Source organism: Rattus rattus, chromosome 4 (genome assembly GCF_011064425.1).
Source record: "Rattus rattus isolate New Zealand chromosome 4, Rrattus_CSIRO_v1, whole genome shotgun sequence".
NCBI classification, from domain to species: Eukaryota; Metazoa; Chordata; class Mammalia; order Rodentia; family Muridae; genus Rattus; species Rattus rattus.
This window is the reverse complement of record NC_046157.1, coordinates 100,896,292-100,919,018: the sequence shown is the minus strand read 5'-3', so window position 1 is coordinate 100,919,018 and position 22,727 is coordinate 100,896,292. Positions and strand designations below refer to the sequence as shown.

At 42.7% G+C, this 22,727-nt stretch overlaps 1 protein-coding gene across 1 annotated transcript in view; it reads right to left on the bottom strand.

Annotated features, from left to right (window-relative positions):
• Window positions 1–22,727, bottom strand: part of B3gat2 (beta-1,3-glucuronyltransferase 2) — a 389,891-nt gene that overhangs the window by 281,777 nt on the left and 85,387 nt on the right. The gene's annotated exons all lie outside the window — the stretch shown is intronic.

The window sequence follows — 22,727 nt, the reverse complement described above, 5'->3', positions numbered from 1 at the left end:
AGGCGGGTCCTGCCCACACCCCAGCCCCCACCGGCGGATCCAAGAGGAAGACAAATTAGTCGCAGCAGAAGACAAAAGCTAATCGTGACAGTGCACCCTCTAAACAGGAAATCCAAGCTTCGGGAACAGTACTTAAGGCCACCTAGAGTCTCTGCGGTCTATAAAATAAAAGTCAGAGCTCTCTGTCCCCTCATCTAAAGAGCAAACTTCTCTCAAAACAAAAGGAACAAGAAGAATTAGACCAGCACCTTTATTTCATTTGTGAGTAGTCCACATTTGTGCTCGGTGCAGAAAAATCTCGGAATAGACTGGTTCTAAGTGGAGTGCTAAGGACTATAGTCCTAAGGTCCAGAGGCGACCATGCTGCAAGAATAGTTCAAGGCAAAATAACCAAAGAATCAGAAAATGGTAGAGCGTGAAATAAACCCAGTGAAAAAATGGCCCTCTGCCTGCACATGAGTCTTGACGGGACTTTTTCTGCTGTGGGACATTGCCTGGGATTATAGATTATTAGATGTATCGATTGCACTCAGAACTAGTAATTTAAAAATAAATTACAAATCCAGGTAGATGGGCATTGCTTAGGGAAGACTCGGCTAGCAGATCCCTCTCCACAGATAGATCAACAGTTGCATCTTTCCAAACATTACGGTAGGGTGTGCCTCTTTCCAAACATTACAGTTTCTGGCTTTGGAAAAGTCAGGTAGCTTCTTGAGACCCCAGTAGTTTCCTCATCTTCAAAATGAAGCCAGGCTTTTCTCTCTGGAATGACATCTAGCTTCACCTTTAATGACCTTATGACTAGCAGAGGCCCAAAACCTAATAATACACACAAAAAGAATGTTCTGGTCAGGATATCATAAAAACTGATGATATTGAGGTGAAGTCCTTCTTGTCACATCCAAACAAAGTAAACCCCGACAGTATTATTGGGGGAGGGGTGTTCATACCTGTCTGAGGTAAGTAGTTTTTTTTTGCTCATATGACCTGAGTTTGTTTTAATAGACCAGCTGGCTTCGTGTACCTCTCCCACTGCTGGGGGCTTGGGGGGGGCGGCTGGATTATCTGTAACGGTAAGACTGCAGCAGTCCATATACATGTTCATGCAGAATGTTTTCCTGGCAATCCTACCTACTGTTCAAGTGAACCCATTTCCTCTTTTTCCTCCCTCCTCCAAACCCCCAAATCCTGATATTCAAGATGATTATGTAAATTCATCTCTTTTTAAATTTAGAATCCTATCCTTCCTCAAACCCTCCTGACTATATCTGCAGTTAATTCTTGTTTGTCTCCTCTCTCCCAATGCTCTGCTCTTCCCACATAAAGGTCACTGTGGGGAACCTCTGATTGTGGTTTAGGTTGACAATGACTTGTTGAGAGGAGAAAAAAAATTATGGGGCAGCTGTAAAACAGATCAATCCAACACCGTTAAAATCCAGGGATTCCGTTGGTCTTCCATTGGTACTGGACTAGAACATTTCACTCGTCCAAGGGCAAAGCTGGAAGTCTAGTGGTAATGTGGTGCCCAGGTGCTCTACCCGTTTGCCTGGTTGTATTGTAAAAGTCCATTGGGCTGTCTTTGCTCTCCTGTAATTAAGAGTCTACTTCCCCTGCTCCCAGAATGCCTTAGTTGCACTGAGTTCTTTGTCTAGGGTTGAGGCCCCATGGGACTTCCCCCTTTTCCTGTTAGCATGTTTGTTGGTGCCATCCCTGCCCAGGGCAAGCCCATGAGTCTTCCTGGGTGTAGCTTCCCTGACGTGTCTAGAAGAGGACATTGCAAAGCAAACTCCCGCTCCTCTGGTGCACACAGGCTTTTCCCTACCACTTCCACTTGAGGTAACAAGAATTTTTAAAAAAGCATAGTCCATGAACTGGATTTTACAAAAATAGATAGAAGGGAGTAGAGGTGCATGGGAAGGGGTGGGGGGAGGAAAGGGAAGGGCAGAAATAAGGTAATTATATTTTAACTTCAAATGTTAAGAAAAGAGAGAGAGTTTTAACCCTCACTCTCGAATTGGTTCTAACCTAACTACCTTAAAAGATAGAACCTGGGATAAGAGATATTCTAAGATTTTCAAAGCTAAGCCAAAGGGAACGTTGTATTTCCTAGTGTATTGTTTTGGGTTATTCCCTCTGATAGTTCTGGGCTCACATGTAAATTCAGCTCCCATGATACTGCCTCACTGAAAAGGCTGCTGGAGGTGGACTCTGGCCAGGACTGCCAACTAATCCCTGCCTCTCAGTATCTCCTGTTAAATGTGAATTGCTTCGTGTTGACTCCATTCACCAGATGAATTTCATTCAGTGAGATTCATTGATCCTACTTGGAACAAAATAAACACCCAATAGAGCACTGCTCAAATTTCTGAGTCATGAAATTTGATTAAATGACTATTGTTTTCCTATACCTTTTGGCATTTTTATTAGTTTTTATAGGGTCATAGATCATCTGCCAAGGGGTGAAATGTATTTATTGATGAATGTAGTTTTATATGAGACATATTAAAGCATAGTATAGGACAACTCTTAAAGTAATTTCAAAGCAATAATTTTGCCTACATTGTATCCAACATATGTTTTTAATAGTTAATTCTGAATATCTCTTAGGTCCTGTAATAAAGGAATTGCCCTTAACTAATACTTATGTTTAAAAAACTTCCTACCTTTGAGAGTATACAATGTTCTTAAATTAACAGTTAAGCGTGTTTTTAGAAATTCATCATTTTGCTGGATATAGCAGCATAAATACCCTGTCCTAATGAGACTTACTACTGCTGTAATAAAACACTGTGACCAAAAAGGCAACTCGGGGAGGAAAGGGTTTATTTCATCTTACAAATGTCGGGTCATACTCTACTGCTTAGGGAAGTCAGAGCAGGAATGGAAATACAGCAGGAAACTAGAGGAAGGGAGGAATGCTGCTTACTGGCTTGTTCCCTATGGCTTGCTCAGCCTGCTTTCTTATAGTACCAGGTCCACCAGCCCAGGGGTAGACTCAGCCTCGACGCGAAGGGCCCTCCCACATCAATCACTAATTAAGAAAATGCCTTAAGCTTGCCTACAGCCAGCTCTTATAGAGGGATTTTAATTGAGGATCTTTCCTCTCGATGACTTTTGGTTGTAGTACTAATTAACATAAAACTAGCCAGCACAGCCCCTGTAGTGCTGGCTATTCAGAAGACTAAGGTGGGAGGGTTAATTTAGCCCTGGAGTTCAAAATCAACCCAAGAAACATAGGGTTTTGTTTGTCTGAAAACAAAACGAATTTCATCACTTAACCCATCACCAGGAAACACCTTAAGTGTACGTTAGTTCTGGTCATTATTCATCTAAAACATCTTTCAAGAATATCAAATTGAGCACTGTCCTGGTTCCGATGGGGTTGACCCTCATAGAAGGGAGTGACACTATTAGGAGGTGTGTCCTTGTTGGAGTAGGTGGGGCCTTGTTGAAGGAAGTGAATCACTGGTAGCTCCACCAAGGATAGATGCCATACTGTGACTGCCTTAGGATCAAGATGTAGACCTTTTGGCTCCTTCTCCAGCATCATGTCTGCCTGGATGCTTCCATGCCTCCCACCATGATCAAAATGGACTGGAACCTCTGGAAACCCAAACTACAATAAGCGCTACTGTAATTTGTCTGTGGAACGAAGAGGAAAGTACTACCTGAGTGAATAACAGTGAAACATGGTTTCTCCTCCCTACATCCAGATTCTTCCCAGATTCATGCTCTTTCAATTTTGTTTGGGAAGCATTAAAGGAGTAATAGACACTTCAGAAACCAAACCTTTTGGGTAGATGCCCAAACACATCTTGGCATAACTTGATTTTTATGGTGAGTTGTGTTTTAAGAATATTAATGAAGAAGGTCTGTTGTTGGCTATGTCCTTTAAGACTCTTCCAAATAAAGTCAGAGGTCAGCCAAGGCCTACTTTATTTAACCTCGAGCATTAACTCTGCAGCAGCAGCCCCTAGAATCCTAGACACCAAAGGAAAAAAGATGCCTCAAAGAAAGAGGTGAGTGCTGTACCAGTTCCTTCCATTCACCACAGTAGGAGTCTCTGCTGAGACTTGTAGGGCCACCATGCCCTTGAGAAGAAGATGCTCTTTGCCACACAGGACCAGAGTTCCCACCCAAGGACACAACCTGTACAACCTCTCCTGGAGTCTTTGACAAAGCTGGGGCTCACTGGAGATTTCCCTCGATCTCTCCTTTCCAAATAAGGAATTGGCAAATGTGTTTTCATTGATGAATATAAAATTTGGGGATGCTCTGTATGTTAGCTGCCACTGCCTGCTTCTAGCTCTTCTGCATGGGCTGTCAGCAGTACGATGTCTCCTTCAGAATCAGCTATTTCACCCAGCCTGTTAGCCTGTTATTTCTTACCTTTATAGGATCTCATTTCCGGGATATTTTCTACACATTAACTCTTTCTTAATATTCTTATTTCCACCGCCCCCAGCCTTCAATTCGAGCAAATTTTCTAGAACAGAAGAGCCAAAGCTCTCAAAGTTGTTTTAAAATGAGATATGGACGTAAAAGAACATATACCTTGTTTCAACTTAAATCAAGTTTTATATAACAAAGAGACTTCTGTATTTTTAATAATTAATAGAAGATGCCAAATATTGTGCTACTGAGTCTTGGTACCAACGAATTAAATTTTCCCATTGGCAGCCAAACTGCTGCCAAGACTCTGTTCCATCCCTGGGGGACTTAAATATTGCCACAGCCAATCTATCAAAATGACAAAATATGATAACTGTGTGATTCTAGTTTGTTTTCGTTGGTTCCCAGCAACTGATTTGTTTAACCAGCATTCGCCAGGGAGGCATGGCCATTGTGCAAGCCAGGGCTACAGACTTCCAGTTTTAGAGAACATCAGGGAAGACAGCGATTTAATAATAATTTAATAATAGCCACACAAAGCTTAAGTACAATATAGACAAGACAAGATGACAGCAGTGTGGCGTTAGGAGGTCCCTCTGAGGGAGGTGACGTGCAAGTGGAGACATGAAGGCTGGAAGGAGAAACAACAGAACGAGGAGCAATGAGAAGAGTTTCTGGCCAAGATGCTGGTGTGGACAAAGCAGCCAAAAGCAAGACTGATTCTAGCACAGACAAACTTGAGAGGGCCAGAGTTGGCCAGAGCAGCTAGATTCTGAGCAACCAGCTTAACGATGTTTCGTTTCCTTCCTTTAAAAACTACCAGCCAGCCACTTCCATCAAGAACAACCCTCCTTTAGTTACTTCTGAAGGCTTACGTTGTTTATTACTCTGGGACAAAGTACTGGTGGAAGGAGGGAGGCCCCAGCCGCAAGCTGTTTGAGACACTTGCAGTACTGCGATATGCAGCGAAGCCCTAACTTAACTGTGTGTGGTGGAATCCAAGATACACTGATTCTAACAAAACAAACAAACAAACAAACAAAAACAAAACTCTACATCTGAAAATTTCCACAATGGGGTAGGTGACTAAGAGGGAAACCTGCTAAAATACAGGTTTCTTTCTAAGAACCGTTTTTCAATTCAAAGGCTATGTCCATAGTCACGATAGGTACTGAGTATTTTCACAGCACAAAGTCCTTTGTACCTACCAATCACACTGAAGTTCTTCCTAAGGCCAAGGTTACAGGTGTAGAGTGTGTAATGTGTTGCATCCGGGCATCGTGAGTTACTGGACACACTAACAGTAAAATTAAGCAGAAACTAATGTGGAACCAGGTAAGAAATCATCATTTGCATAACTATACAGAGGAAGTCAGCCTGAGAACTAAAAGCAGGGCAGTCTACAGAGTTCAAAGTAACACTCATTCAAAACTATAGTTTACAGTTCTCATTTGCGTAATCCAACTGCATATTGTTATTTTAAAATAAACACCATAAATCTTATGAAACAAGAATGCTTGCTTTCAAAGTCGATTTTCTGAATTAAGTGGATGTGTATCATATAATTTTTTTCAAAAATTATTCCACTACTTTTTCGTACATAATTCTTGGTCCTTTAAATTTTTCTAATTACTTAAAAGCATTGCAGTAACTGAAACACACACACACACACACACACACACACACACACACACGTAAACACATCCTGGAACTTTCCCCAGATTGGAAGGACATTTGCTATAAAACCCAACAGCTGAGTGTAGGGACGTTTTGTGCACTGTGTAAAAGCATCACCTGTCTATAAAGAGCTGAATGACTTATAGCAAGGCAGGAGAGAAAGTGGGACTTCTGGGAGGAGAGAGGATCTCTTGGAAAGAGTCAGGTGCTGGAGGATTCACCACCGAGTGGCAAAGGAAGTGAGGCATGTGAAACTGAGAGGTAACTAGCCATGTGTCAGACACAGACTACTATAAACAGGTTAACTGAGTTACTGAGTTACAGGCTAGTTAGAGAACAAGCCAAGCTTAAGGCCTGGGCATTAATTATTGAACAAATAAGCTTCTGTGTAATTATTTCAGGAAACAGGGCAGACACAGGAAAGCCTAAACGGTTACAGCCGGGGAACATTTGTTTTGTGTGGATGTGCTCCAGGTTCCCTGGGAGTTCCTGCCCTGCTCCTGGTCTTTTGAAATGACCGTAAAGAAATGTGTTTCCTCCAGGCAACTCTGAGTACAGATACGGCTATGAGCACACTTCAGAAGCAATAGTTCTGCTGTTTGGTGCCCCGAGCCCCAGCCCAGGGAATCAGTGAGGCCAAAGGACAAGCATCTGGGACTTTATCTGGACTTGCTGGCAGCACCCGTACACTCGCTCACATTTCTGCCAAAGGGGCAGCCCAAACAGCTTAAGATTAAACCCACCCAAATGCTTGCCTGGCCTTCATTGATGTTGTATTTATAAAAGATAGAGAAGGTGGGATTATGTTCTATGGCAGTCTGGGGGGAAAAGGGGTGCCTCAGCGGGCCCATGCTGAGACATCCCTTCCCCCTGAGGGACCAGACACACAACAACAACGTATAGTTGTTGTATACGTATTCGTATAGTATAGAATAGAGTTTATTCAGGGCATGGGGAAGGGAGTTAAGAGAGTAGTAGGGGCACAGAGAGACAGGAGAGAGAGAGACAGAGAGACAGAGAGACAGAGAGACAGAGAGACAGAGAGAGACAGAGACACAGAGACAGAGACAGAGACACAGAAATAGAAGAGGAGAAGAGAGAAGGAGAGGCCGGCCATGAGTGGGAGGAGAGAAGGGGGAAGGGAATGGGAGAAAGGGTGCAAAGGGGAAAGTCATAAGAGCAGGAGAGCAAGAGAGAAGCAAGAGGGGGCAAGAGAGTGAGGAGGGGGCAAGCAGCCCCTTTCATAGTGTCAGGCACACCTGGCTGTTGCCAGATAACTGTGGGTGGAGCTTAGATAGAAAGCTAACAATTGAGATGGGTGTGCTGCTTGGGGACCTAAAGAAGCACTGTGCATAGGTGGCCAGCTAGTGCATCTGGACAGAAGGGAGGGGTGGGGACAGGAGAGGCATTCACTCTCGGATAACAATGTGTTTGCTTGCTTGTTTGTTTGTTTGGTGGCTTTGTACCGAATGTTTTCCTTCCTAATACTGCGAACCTGAGCTTTGTCCCAGTTCAAAGCCGTTTCCCCCATGGCTAATCTCTCTGTGTCCCATTTACAAGCAAGCTTTCTGATGGTCAGTATCTTGCCCCCTAACTGGGACCTCTGTATGATCAATAAGGCGTGGTGGGACCCTGACATATGACATATGAGACAAGATTCTAAAGGCATTGTGGATTCTACCCTGGTGTCCTGATTGCTCACTCTAAGGGCAATTAGAAACCCTGTTTTGAGGACATTCAGGCAAGCCTGGGGAAAGGGATAGAGGCCCCCAGGCCATAGAGATGTAGTTTGCTTGGAAACCAATTCTTTAACCCAAGGCAAACCTTCAGATCCCACCTGACACCTCACCACCACAGCCTATACACCAAGACCGAGTTCCAAGCACAAAGGGGATGAGGGGGGGAGGGATATTTGCTCTGGAGGGACAAAGAACTGCCTCTGGGTAGAGAGGAGGCAGATGTGGCCCATAGGCAAATGGTGGTTTATGTAAAGGCTAAAGGGGAAACCCTATGTTAGGATGAGGTATTTCATTTTAATTGCACATGTTAATTAGGTGAGCCAAAGGGGCTTTTGATTGCTGGACTTCAATACTTAGCTGGAAGTTGGTTGTCAGTCTCAGGAGGGAGGAAGTGGGCTAATAAGGGACTAGACCCTGGTGGCTCACTTCTAGGCATGTAATCTATGGTTTAGCAAGGGAGGGAGAAGGGGGAAGGGCAAGGCGTGCCAGTGCCATGTTGCCATGCTAGGGCCCTGCTAGAGCCCCCTCAGTGGCCAGCTTAGCCCTTCCTCAACTCTTAAGCAGCCGGAAATGGAAAAGAGCATGTAAGTGATTGTTATCCGAAGCTCTGTGCTCAGGGACTGATTTGTCACAAAGTCTACAGAGTCACAGGGACACCACGGAGTCAACGTCACCAACGTCGATCATCAGTTCTACTGATCACCTGTGATGGGAGCCACATCCTCTCTTCCCAATGGCTGTCCTCACTTCTATTGGAACACCCATGAGTACATGCGGAAGGAAAAAATATACGATTTATGATTCTTCGCGAAAATATTATTAAAGAACAAAAACAAAGGGACACTTTTCTTTATTGATGAGAAAAGGTTATTGGCTCTCGCAGTAAAACCGTCTCTCATATTTCCTAGGAAGTAGTCATGTGTGCTCTGTGACAGATGCTGGTTGAAATCACAAAGGACAGGATACATGTCTGCCCTTGGGATCACTGTGGAAAGTTAAGGAGATAACTCGGTGGAGGGAAGTTAAAACGAGGCCATCGGATCTGGCATACTGTGACCTTAGACCGGTTTCTGTAGGATGGTAAAAATAGATACCAAACTGGGATAGAAAGAAGGCAAGAAGGCAGGGAGACTGCGGGTGCAGAAACACGCGCGCGCGCGCGCACACACACACACACACACACACACACACACACACACACACACATTTTCAAGAGTGTTAGTGGTCGGGAGAAAAGAGAAAGGGCAAGTGCTTGTTTCCTCTCCCTTCTATCTGCCAGTTTCATCTCCAGCAGCTGCTTCCCACCTCCTCCAGCCTAGATACAGGCAACACAGCCAAGCCCACGGGTGGCGGGGTCGGGGTTCCAGTAGACCCCAAAGGGATGAACATTTCCTGAAAACCATTGCTCTAGGAACCTCATCACAGCTCTGCAAGTAGGGATTGCTTTTTGACGTTAAAATGAGTCCTGTAAAAGAATGGAGTGGCTGTCACAAATGTCATAGCTGCTTATACACAGTGGCGTTATACATCAATGTAGGAAATGGATTGCCCGTAATGGGATGGTTTTAATGCTTCTTAGGCATAAGCCTATGTAAGCACAGAAGAGTTTCTTGAAAGCCCAGCTGCCTTCCACTGATCACTGGATGGCACTCTCCAAGTCAAGCTCACGGACATCAGCTGTACAGGCTCAGACCCTTGAAGGGCCAGTGGGTGGCATTTACCTGACCTGAGAGTACTCCATCATCTTACCAGTTCATCAGGGAGCTCTTAAGAGACCAGCCCATGAAACCACATTCCACTTCTTAATTTACAAGAAGAACCCTGACAAGCCTGCAGCCCTCCAGAGTCTACCCCACTCAACTTGGTAAGCATAGAACAGTGTGGGAGGAGAAGGGGGTGGGGAAGACAGGGCGGCACTATGGGATTTACAGCTTCAAAGTCTTCTGCTCTCCAAATCCACAACCTCCTTTTGTAAAGATTTGGGAGAACCACAATGTACCTTCTGCCCTTGGGAAATGTTGTGGTACAGCATACCACACACACAACACACTTCCAATCCTAGCTTTTCTGCCCATCAATGACTTGACCACTTGAATGGTCTGCCCAGGCAGGATTATCCAAACCTACAAGAAGCCGTATGCCATGGGTTCCGGCCACGCACAATGGCAATAGGAAGATGCACTGTGGAGACTCCCTGTTCTGCCTCCTGTGGGGTGTTACAGGGTAGTTGGAAGGAAGAGAGATCACGGGGGTGTGGTGGAAACTGTTAGAAACTTGGACACCAGTCTTTGTCTCAACTTCCACTTTCAATCTGAGCCCATTCAATGATGAATCCAAACTTAGTATTCAGAGGAACCTGGATTCCCCGGTTTTTGAATGTCTAATATTGTTGTTCCAAGAACTGCTTCTAATAGACACTAGCAAATGACGAGGGAATTTGTATTTTCCTTCCCAGAGCTACATGGGAGGTAACATATTATAGTCATGTTTTAAAGCTTTCTGGTAAGTATGAGGAAACAACATAGCTTAGCTTAGCAATAGACTCACAAAACTGGTACCTATGACGTCCACTACCTCCCTACGAATTCCCGGTCCAGCACTGGCAATGTTTCCATTCTAAGATGAGAGCTTAGCTTTGCCCATACTCTAGCCACTGCTTCTCAACCTTCCTAATGCTGACCCTTTAACACACTTCTTCATGTTGTGGTGACCCCCGACTATTCTGTTACAACTTCATAACTGTAAGTTTGCTACTGTAATGTAAATGTCTGATATGCAAGATGTTAGATATACAACCCCAGGGGGCTGTGCCACACAGGTTGAAATCCATTGCTCTAACCTATTATCAATGCCTGCCCTGAGTAGACTTGTTCCCATGAGGACATTGTGTATTAGACACAGATCTTTCAGTATGAAACCGGAAGCACAATCTATAAAATTTTTACAAAGTCATAATTTTTCATGAAAATGTAAAACTTTTGTTCTGTAAACAACACAACTGAGAAAATGAAAGAGAAGGCTATATACTTCAGGAGAAAATATTAAAAATCATACATACACAAAGGGGCTTATATCTGGCATACTTGAAATTTTGCTAAGATTTAACGATAAACAACTTTTAAAATGACATATGATTTTAATAGAGACTTCACTAGAAAAAACAAAAACAAACAAACCAGAATCAAAGGGTGAGTCAAGCAAGAAGAGAAAAAGATGCTTCAATTCATTAACTATTTGTGGAAATGAAAATCACATCTATAGTGACATAGCGCATATACCCGTGAAAGTGGGGGCAAAACCCACAGGCCATGTCAAGTGCTTACATTGGTAGGGAGATCTAAAATGGTTAAGACATTCTTACACCTAATAGGCTCATAAAGTCAGCGTCTATCACTTTATAAAAGTTGCCTGTGAATAGTGTTACTACAAAGATAGCTCACTGCTGGCCTTTCAATTCACTGAATAATCCATTTGAGAACAAACTTGTCTCCATTTATCTTTTATATTGTATAACAAAATAGAGGCTCACAGACCTCAACAATGCCACGATTACTGGTTTTATAGCATTTCACCTTTGATTTTTTTTTTCAATTGTAAAATGTGAAAAGGGGAGGTTTTGTTTTGCATTTCAAAAGTGCAATGAAATTTAATATTTCCTGAAGGGGAAATGACGCAAGCTGTGAGTTGGACCGTTTTTCTGAAGAAGGCTAAAAATATACATGAGAAATTGGAAGAGAAAGTAGAGAATGCTGGTGTATAAGACACACCTGTTTTTCAAGAATATTAGTGGGGAGGAGAAAACAAAATGCCAAGAACTTGCTTCCCCTCCACACTTCCTCCCAGCTGGGTTTCAACACCCTTGGAGTAACTCCGCCCTTCGCTGGAGTTGGTATGACCGTCAATCAGGAAGCACTGTACAGACGCGGCTCAGTCTGATCATACATATGCCAGCCACACCTGCAAAACGAAATCAATGCATTGTTTTTATTTGAGAGTAAATAGGGAATTATCCTGTCATCTTCTCTTTCCTCCCAGAAGTTCCGTGATTTCTAAGTTATAACCAGTCTTTCCATTCACTGAGTAATACATTTGTAAATAAATTTTCCCCATTTTTTTTTAGTATTTGTATAAAAAGAAAATAATCTTAATTGTAGCACTCAAAATAAAATAATTCTCAGTAAAGTATTTTCAAGGTTCTATTTTAGTAAGTCAAACTGTCACTTCTAGCTGTTTAGGGTAGAGCCCAATCAGTGTGTGTATTGCAAATACAGAGGGAAGTTTTGCAATGAGTGTTTACCCATGACTGACATGAAGTTGTAGCATGAAACGTTCTCCAGTAGGAAACAAACCTGAATTAATTCAGTAGAAAAAGTTGATCCGAACATATTAACAGCACTTGTGAAAACATTTGTATCCCAGACTACTTAGCCATCCTTGGAAAGGTGTAAATGTTACACCTTTTCTGTTACTCTGTTACGCCTGTTACTCTGGGTTGGACAGAGGTAGGCACAGGATTCCTGGTTTCCAAGGAAGGCTCTGTAGTTCCTTTCCAGGGAAGGCCTTCAAGTCTCGGCACCCACTGCTCTTTTACATTGTCATTGTATCCTTCATCAGCGATCACACCCTTGGATGCAACAGAGACCGAGAGAGATAGTGTGACCGTCATCGGCCCACGTTTTAAAAGCAATTCACCCGGCCAGAAGCGCCTATCACCACTGCACTGTTTTAAACTTCTGCTTACTCGGGTCCAAGTTACAAAGGGCAGGCGCTCTGCCTGCTTCCTCTTCATTGAGCATTTCTTGCAGTGCTGTCTGAATTCCGCTTCTCTACCCCTGTCTGAAACTGCCCCAAGTCATTGACTAAGCTTCAGAGATTCTATAGCATGCTGGTCTTCTTGCTAAATATACCTCTTCTGTGACTTGGATTTGCCTTTGCGCCCTGATGCCCACCACTTTCAGGAACCCATGCTGTCAGCTCCCCAGTTCCCCAGTTCCCCAACTCCCTTAAGGGGTTCATCAATTATTGCTGTATCAACTTGAAAATATCAAATCTTTCCCATGATGGATGCCGTTTGGTTCCTTCACCTTCATCCTCCAAGGAGGCTCGACCATTAGCCGGAACATCTGGAGATGGATCTTGTCTTCAGACTTAAGAAGTTGAGCTGTATTCAGTACTTTCTCTGGTAAACCAAAGACGGGTTTTTAAAGTATGGTGGTGGTGTGTTGGTGAGTTGGTGAGCATGTGTGTGCTTGCACGCACGTCCACTGTGTGTACAGGCCGTGATGGAGACACCCCACCTGCACAGACTTCATTAGTACTTTGCCAAGGGTACCCACTGCCAACTGGGACAGTCACAGTGAACATAGCATACAATGTCACTGAATACATTCTAACACTACACCCATAGCCACCTATTAAGTAGGTTTGTTTGAATTTCCTGACTTTAAGACCACCTTTACTTCCTACATCTTTCCTCTCCAATGCCCCTGCCATCTCAGAGTCTCAGTATTATGTATTTTAAGAAAAATGTGTGTTGGCTACTAGGCAAAATGCTAGGAGCTGAAATCCAAGATGTCTGGACCATAATTGGGTCAGACAGGCTATCCTAGGCCAAACCCATGGTCTTTCTTCCTTCTGGAGTCACGGTCTCCCTCAATCTCCTTACCATTCTCTTAGTTCTTGTCTTTCAAACCTTGCAATCCTCCTAGATAAGTTCTTATTTGTTCCTTGTAGAGAAAAATCTTCAGCACTGGGTCTCATTTAAGATAGTGGTACTTTTCCTATGTTCTTTATATATCACTGTGAAATGTCACATTCTACTTTACAGCTTTGACATACAAAATTCAGTACCTCGCTTCCTGGTCTTTCCCAGTAGTATTTCCATGGTCTCTCAGGATCTCATATGGTTCTGCTCACCCTCTCTCTTCTCATCTTTGTCAGATCACGTGGTCAGCTCATTCCTTAGTAAATATATCAATGTGAAATGTTTTCTTATTTTCTACCTAACGCTTGCATTGTTTCTATTTTAAGCTGGGAGCTCGGATTTGCTGGCAAGCCTTTATCACTCACTCTGACCTGTCAACGCCTGGGAATGACAAGTGCTTGCCTTGCTAGGGGGAAATCTAAAGCGGTTGATACATCCTGGAACCAGAGGTTAGACTATTAGGCAGTGAGGCATGCACTCTACTAATGTCTCAGCAGTTCTATTTAACCTTTTTTATGCTGGAGATATGAAATGCTCCCCCTCCAAAAGTTTGTGTATTAAAAGCTTGGGTTTTAGCTTTTCATGGGCAAATGGATCATGAGGATGGTAATTGCATTAATGGGGACCCTGAAACTTTTCCTGCTTTAAAGTTCTGTGTTCCAGGTATTTGGTAACAGTGACAAAAGCTAACAGCAAGAAACCTAGAGAAATAAAATCATGATAAATGTTGGTGAACACAGCAGCTTGATTTGTACTACCCGGTTCTCAGAGTTCACCAGCAGAAGAGATTAAGAAGGTGGAGATGCTCACCCGACCAATACTACTCAGGACTAAAGGAGAACATAGTATTGACACAGTAATGACAAGGATGGGACTCAAAAGCAGTGGCTGACTGAAGGTCAGTCTTAGAATGCCTCAGCCTCCAGAACTTACATCCTCTTCCAGAAAAGGAAAGCAGAAACAGAGCAGATTCAGTGCTTAGGGAAGGTGGGGGAGGGGTAACCAGCAAGAAAAGCCTAACGGGAATGGAACTCATGTATCCTGATTGTATCAGTGCTCACATGAATCTAGGCATGCATCACGTCAGATACAATTCATACAAGAAAGTTGTACTATGTTAACTCAAGAAAAATATAGTGTGTTTTTTTGTCTGTTTGTTTGCTTTCTTTCTTTCTTCCTTTTTTTTTTAGAGACAGGGTCTTTCTATGTAGCCCAGGCTGTCCCTGAACCTGCAGATACTCTGCCTTGGTGTCCCTAGACCTGATATCAGAGGCATGAACCACCATGCTTAGCAGAACAGAATATTAATAGAGATGAAGACAATAGAAATCAGAATTAAGTTATTACATAGAGTTCCTCCAAAGACATCCTTATAGTTACTCAAATTGCTTGTAATGTTTTGGTAACCAAAGCAACCATGAAATTGGTAGGTGTGGATATATTTAATGAAAAGTTATACAAGTTATGGGCAGTGGTGGCACATTAAGGGTACTTAATCCTAGCACTTGGGAGACAGAGGCAGGTGGATCTCTATGAAGCCAAGCCAAACCAAACAAAACCAACCATCTAAAAAAAAAAAACAAACAAACACACACACACACACACACACACACACACACACACACAAACAAACAAGTTAAAGGTGATATTGTCTACTTTTTAAAGAGAATTTTCTTTGCAAGAATAGCATATGACTGGGTATTTGGTAAACCACACAAAGCTCAGTATAGTTAGATAAACAGTTTTGAGGGTCTCCTAAAACAACAAACCAAAATTTTAATATGGGTCAAAGAAAAGTTTTAGGTCGTGAAACAATGCTATATACCATGGTTGTATTATAATAGCTATAAGTGAATGATCAATGGTAAAAGTTATCACACTGATTGGCTTAAAATATAATGCTAATGATACCCAAGGACATATCATGGGGGAGAAAGGTCAGCCGAGGGTTTCCAAATATCTGCTAACAAGACTTCACAACACTGATACTTGGAATGCATTGCAAATACTCAGGCACTAACTTCTAATACACCCTTGAGTCCCAAACTATTAAGATATTGATACTTTCCATAAAGCCTCAATATACCTCTTATATTTATGTGTCCAAGTTGCCTTGCTCCCTTTAGGGTTTTATTTATGGAATGAATCTACTGCAACAAAACCAAACTTACACACAATAGCTTGGATCTGTAGCTTATCTTGTAGACTTACACAGTAAAGGTTTTGTGGCCAGCTGAATGACTTTTAGAAAGTGATTGGATACTAAGGTCTCTGACCTAGTCAATAGATTAATCTTTTCCAGGGCTTATAGTGTCATTAAGACTTAGTGTCAATATGGTGGCCAACATGCTTTAAGCCAGTGAAACTTCACACAATATTCCTTTCATGAGAAAGAAATCTATTTGTTCAGGACAGCCCTTATACCTACAACAACTCTGTCTGCTACATCTAACTTGGACAGTCAGCTATTAAAAGCCAATGAGGAGGATGCCCAGGAATGGCAGGGATGCACTACACGTGTGTGTGTGTGTGTGTGTGTGTGTGTGTGTGTGTGTGTGTGTGTAATTAAAATTATTTTTATTACTACAAAACAGAAAAACTCTAATGTGATCTTGAGAGAACATCAACATTTGCCAAATCTGTAAATTAAGGACTGAGAGGCAGCTATAGCAAAAGAAAGACGAACCTAGCCAGACACAGCCTTGATAGAAAGCACTTGGATATAGGAATCAATGGATTACTAGAGGTTGAATATGGGGTGACTGACAAACACACAGCCCTTGGGAACTCAGGGTATGGGGGAGCATGCCCGTTCCTGTGGGGTAAAATCTGCGAACCTCACCAGTTAGATGGTGTTACTTACTGATCGTGTGTACAGAAAGAGCTCAGTAACCACCTCTACCAAAGGAAAATTCCAAACCAGGACCTTTCTCCTACTTCTATCATCTGGAACAAAAACCTACATCTATATGGGTGTCTTAGGCTGCCATTGCTGTGAAGAGACACTGTGACCAAGGCAACTCTTATAAAGGGTGACATTTACTTGAGGTTGGCTTACAGTTCAGTGGTTCAGTCCATTATCATCATGGCGGGAAGCATGGCAGTGTCCAGCTAGACACGGTGCTGGAGAAGCACTGAGAGTTCTACATCTTGATTTAAAGACAGTCAGGAGAAGATTGTTTTTCAGGCAACTAGGAGGAGGGTTTCAAAGCCTTCCCTCACAGTGACATAGTTCCTTCACCATGGCCATATCTATTCCAACAAGGCCACACCTCTTAATAGTGTCACTCTGTGGGCCAAGGACATTCAAACCACCACAATGACCAAGGCAACTAGGACAGCATTTAATTGGAACTGGCATACAGTTTCAGAGGTTCAGTCCATTATCATCATGGTGGGAAGCATGACAATGTTCAGGCAGACTGAACATTGGAGAAGGGGCTGAGAGTTGTACACTTTGATCTTCAGGCAGCAACGAGGAGGCTGTGTGACTGGGTGCGGTGTGAGCATATATAGCCTTAAGGCCTACTACCACAGTGACATACTTCGACAAAGCCACAGCTATTCCAACAAGGCCACACATTCTAATAGTGCCACTCCCTAGGGGCCAAGCATTCAAACAGGAGTCTACAGGGCCATGCCTATTCAAACCACCACAATGGGTATAATAGTAACAAACATGGCGGTGCTTAAACCTCTTGGGAAATCACTGCAACTTGATGAGATAAAATAACCCTTCAATTTCTAGAATGTTCTGTGGTAAAACAGAATCAGTCTCAGATAAAATGAGAAAGGCTAGGTACCCTAGCCTTTCTGTAGCCCTAACACTATAGCCGCAAGACATTTAGGAAGACTGAGAGGGCCTGGGCCCCAGACCCCAGTAGCCACCAAAGAAGAAGGCTCATGATAGAGAGCTATCCTTCCCTTCATCAGGCCCACAAATTGAGTCACAAATGACTGTGGGGTATTGCTGGAAGAAGACCAAGACCATACGTAAGTACAGAACAAGGTGTTACCCTGACGTTGAAGGTGAAGCAGATGATTCCCAGGCTGAGATTACAGACACAACACACCGGACCTGACCTCTGCTGGGGAGTTTGATCCCCATGCAGCACAGAGGAGAAGCGAGGATACCCCACCTCCTAGTGAAACTCACTCTGGAATTGTGGCAGCAGGGTCCAGGTACCCATTTCTAGCATAAACTCTACTTTCTGGTCTCTGTTTCCTAAGCCAGGTGTTTGGCTTTAAATGACAGATCCCAAGTCCTAAAATAAGTCGCAGGTCACCAAACAGGAAAGAAAAAAAAACCTAACAAAACAAACAAACTTAGGTAGTCCTGGAGACATAGGAACTGTGGCAGGGAACTTAAAACAACTCAGAAATGTGTAAGCACTGATGGGAATAAATGAAAACAGATGGGAACTAATAAAGCAGTGAAAACCACAATTGCAGAACTGTAGGACGAGTGCCTGGTGTGGCTTCCTGAGCCCTGAAACAAAGTATCAGCTCAAATTCGGGGGGAGTCCATGACAGTGACTTTAGCTGAGACTCCCAGCAGTGAGAGACATGGAGCCTGAAGTGGCCACCTCCTGATCTCCTGTAGACAGCAGGATTTTCCCAGTGGAGGGATAAGGATAGCCACCTACCCACAAAGCCTTTGACCTAAAACATGCCCTGCCCTTAAGATGCATAGGGACAAAGATGGAGCCGAGATGGAGGGAATGGCCAACCAATGACTGCCCTAACTGGAGACCATGGGATCATGGGCAAGCACCAGCCCCTGATGCTAAAAATATTCTGTTATACTTGAAGACAGGAGCCTACCATAACTCTGAGACGCTCCACCCAAAATCTGACCAAAGCAGAGGCTTGAGACCCATAGCCAGACATTAGATGGAGCTCACAGAGTCTTGTGGAAGAGTTTGGAGAGGATTAAGGGACCCGAAGGGGATAAGAACTCTACACGAAGACTAACAGTCAAGTAACCTGGGCTCTTGGGGGTTCCCAGAGACTGAACCGCCAACCAAAGCTGGCCCTAGGCTCCCCACATCTATGTAGCTGATGTGCACCTTGGTCTTCATGAGGGTCCCCCAACAACGGAAGTGGGGACGGTTCCTGAATCTGTTGCATGGCTGTGAATCCCAACCCCCTAACTTGCCGGCCTCAGTGAGAGAGGGTGTGCCTAGTCCCTCAGTGACTGCTGTGCCAGGGTGGGGTGATACCTCAGAGGGAAGAGGAAGGAGAGAGGAGAGAGAGAGAGGAGAGAGAGGGGCTGTGTGAAGAGGAGACTAGGAGGGGGCACTGCGATTGGGATATAGAGTTTATAAATAAGTGGATAATAATAATAATAATAAAAGACTGAACACCGGGCACTGGTAATTAACTCAACTGAAAAACAAAGAGGAGAAAAGATCAAAACCCTTCTCTGTGTTTTCACCCATAAAATCTTAAACCGTTCTGATAGGAAATTCTATACCTGAATGTCCATCCTAGCTCTATTCATCAGACAGCTCAGATGTTTTTCAACCTGCGAGCAGATAAAACCCAGTGTAGTCAACCAATCAAATACCAGTTACCATTAAAAAAATGAATGAGCTATCGCCACTTGCAAGAGCACTAGTGAGTTCCGAATATACTTCGCCAAGTGAGAGCGCCCGGACTCAAAGGCATTTGTTCCATTTATACAAAGTTGCAAAGAAGCAGACAACTGTTTAGAGGTAGTGGGAGTTGCTCTCTGCAAAAGTGTGAACACCAAGGACATTGAGATGACAGGACCATTCTGTGCCATGACTGTGATGATAGGTACAGAACTCTAAGCGCTTGTCAAAGCCTGAAGAATGAAAGACTTCGAGGAGTGTGATTTTACTCTTCATCCATGAAATAGAAGAACCCAAGTGGAGGCATTGCTAAGTAGAATACAAACTGAAACAAATGTTACCAACCTTACCTGTGAATAATTACCACGCCAAAATAGGGAGAGGACAGAAATAAGTAAAGGAACCTCAGGGATCAGTATTTCAATAGGCTGCTATTAAAAACTAAAGATATAGATAGATAGATAGATAGATAGATAGATAGATAGATAGATAGATAGATAGATAGATAGATAGATAGGTAGATAGATATAGATATAGATATAGATATATTCTAAGTGGTGTGTTTCCTACAGAAATATGATTGTCAATTCTGAAATATCCTGGGTACAGTAGGAGGAAATACTTTGTAAACCATTGGGGTCAGGTTTCTCCTTGTCAAAGAATGAATCATTAAAGTCCATTTAATGCATTTAAATGGAATTAGATTGGAACTATGAACTCAGAGAACAATATAGAGAGACTAATACAGTACAAAAGCAAATATATGTGTATGGAGCAAATATACACACATATTTATATATTTTTTAAATATATGCACCCCAAGGCCAGCTCAATGCTATACCTTTGGTGATGCCTCAGACCCTGACTTCTACAGATTCCCTTTTGACTTATAATCCTTTCTTTCTTTCTTTTTTAAAATAATCCTTTCATAGCATCGTCAGGTCTGTGTTGAACTTTTGCACATATTTTCAGAAACCTTCCAGATAGAAAATCCTTTAAAATATTGTATGCCTTACATCTTTTACAATACTCTTCATGAACTCTTATGTGAATGAGAAACTGAGTAAACTTACTGAGAAGAATTTAATGGTAAGAACACAAGACAGAAATCGAACATGCAGGAATCAACATGGCCTCGAGGCTGTCAATTCTCTGTATACCAGGCTCCAGGAGCTCTTACAGGATCTAAGATAATCTGTAAAGTTCAATCCTGGGGGCTGGAGAGATGGCTCAGTGGTTAAGAACACTGACTGCTCTTCCAGAGGTCCTGAGTTCAAATCCCAGCAACCACATGGTGGCTCACAACCATCTGTAATGGGATCTGATGCCCTCTTCTGGTGTGTCTGAAGACAGCTACAGTGTACTCATATACATGAAATAAATACATAATTCTTTTAAAAAAGGCTCAGTCCTGGATGGAAAGACTCAGTCCTAGTTCTTCAACTTTTTCAGTTCTATGTCGTATTCAGTGTCATGTAGTCTCTCTTGCTAAGAAAACTTGGTAAGTATGCTCTCCACATGTATTGAGCTTTCCTCCGAGAAAGCTGAGCATCTTCCTGATCTATTTTTCCATTTCTCCACATCAGTCTCTCACATATTGGCCAACTCATTCTTTTCTCCTACCTAACTTTGCCCATTGCTCCTGCACACACGCCCCCACATCCTCTCTCTGCAAGCTTCTGAATGGCTCTGACAGGATTAAACTGTTTTACACTTTTTATTTCCCCATCCAGTAGGCACTCGATGACTGTTCTAAAGATGTGTCCCGTGTCAGTTTGAGCTATTTAAAATTCTGCAGTGGATTCCACTTTTTGGGCTATGACCCAAACTTTTCCTCAAAGTTCTGCACATAACACATAGCTACACTCCCACTCATGCGCATGCTGTCTGTTCCTCAAACTCAATGGCTTCTTTCTTGGGGGCTCTGGCAACTGTGGTTTACTTTGGTTTACTAAGAACCTTTTAAACTATGCATGGTGAAGGACTTTTTTCTTGTGAATCTGTCATGTAATTACACCTTTGTAAAAGGCAGCAACCCCCTCAAACTATTAGAAAAAAGATTAAAGATATTTAGTTTCCAATTTAACAGACATAAAATGTGGTCTGATCAAATCACTTTATAGGTTACAAATATTTACTCTCAATGAAACTAATTAGGATCCAGGAACAGTTTGCTAATGGAGTCTGATTCACAGGCAGCTGAGGACACTGGGCATAGCTAATGCCATCTGCTTGTTTAGGACTCAGTCTTCCTGACCCTGTTTCCTCATTAAGGTGCTTCATTAAATTCTATCACTTCACTCTTTTTCGGTGAACAACATAAACACACACACAAACACACATATAAACGCACAAACACATACACATACATACACAAACACCCACATATACATAAACACATACAAACAGACATGCATATATACACATACAAACACATATACACATACCTACACAAACACACAAAAACACAAACACACACATAAACACTTAAACACACACACAAACATACATACACATATACACAAATATACACATATACACATACACATAAACACATATACATACACACAAACACACACAAACACACATACATATACACATACATACATACACATATACACAAGCACACATGTGTATACCCATACACACAAACACACACATATACACATACACATAAACACACATGCATATACACATACACACACATATACAATACACACAAACACACATATGCATATATACATACACACAAACACACAAAACATACACACACAGAACACCCACATATACACAAACACACACACTTTATTCTCTGTCTCTGCATCCTAAACTCCAGGTATCAGAAATTATGACCACTGTGTTCACTACAGCACACAGTTCCAAAGTCAAATACACGTTGGAATGGATGCATGTTGAGTCTTTACATGCTAACCTAAAGTGTGAACTTCCCAGGGTGGGGGGGTATAAAGTGTACAGTTTCCAAAACTCATCATTCCTTGGACCTGATTTTCATATGTGTGCTATGGAAAATAGAACAGGAAATCCTGATTTAAAGAAGGATCTCAAAAATTTAATGCTAGAAAACTAACTTTGCCAGGTTATAAATGACACAGCATTCTGATGTCTGACTTTAACAGTCATTTCCAGGATCGGGGAGAAGGTACAGAATTGGAATTGTATCAGAGCTTTGGCTGACTATGCATATGTGACACTCACTTGTCCCCACTCTTCCCACCCACTCCTCACCCCTGCCTTGGCTGTCTTTCTATCCTTTCAGGGCTGAAACACAGAATATTGAATTCCCTGTATTTCCCAGCCAAAAGACTTCTGAGCAAGGAATCTTCCACAAAGAAGCAACCACGGGATACTGGGAAGATAGAAATAGAGAGACCTCGTGTGTGTGTGTGTGTGTGTGTGTGTGTGTGTGTGTGTGTGTGTGTGTGTTTCTTTTTCTAAACTCAGCATCCGACAGCAGTGAGTAGCCTCAGGCTTAAGGCACTCACTACCTGTGGTTGTGACACAGTTGAGAGTCCCATCACCGCACCCTCTCAGGCTTTCACTGCCTTTCCTGGGTAGACGATGTTTTGCAATGCTGGAGACTAAGCCCAGGGCATTGTT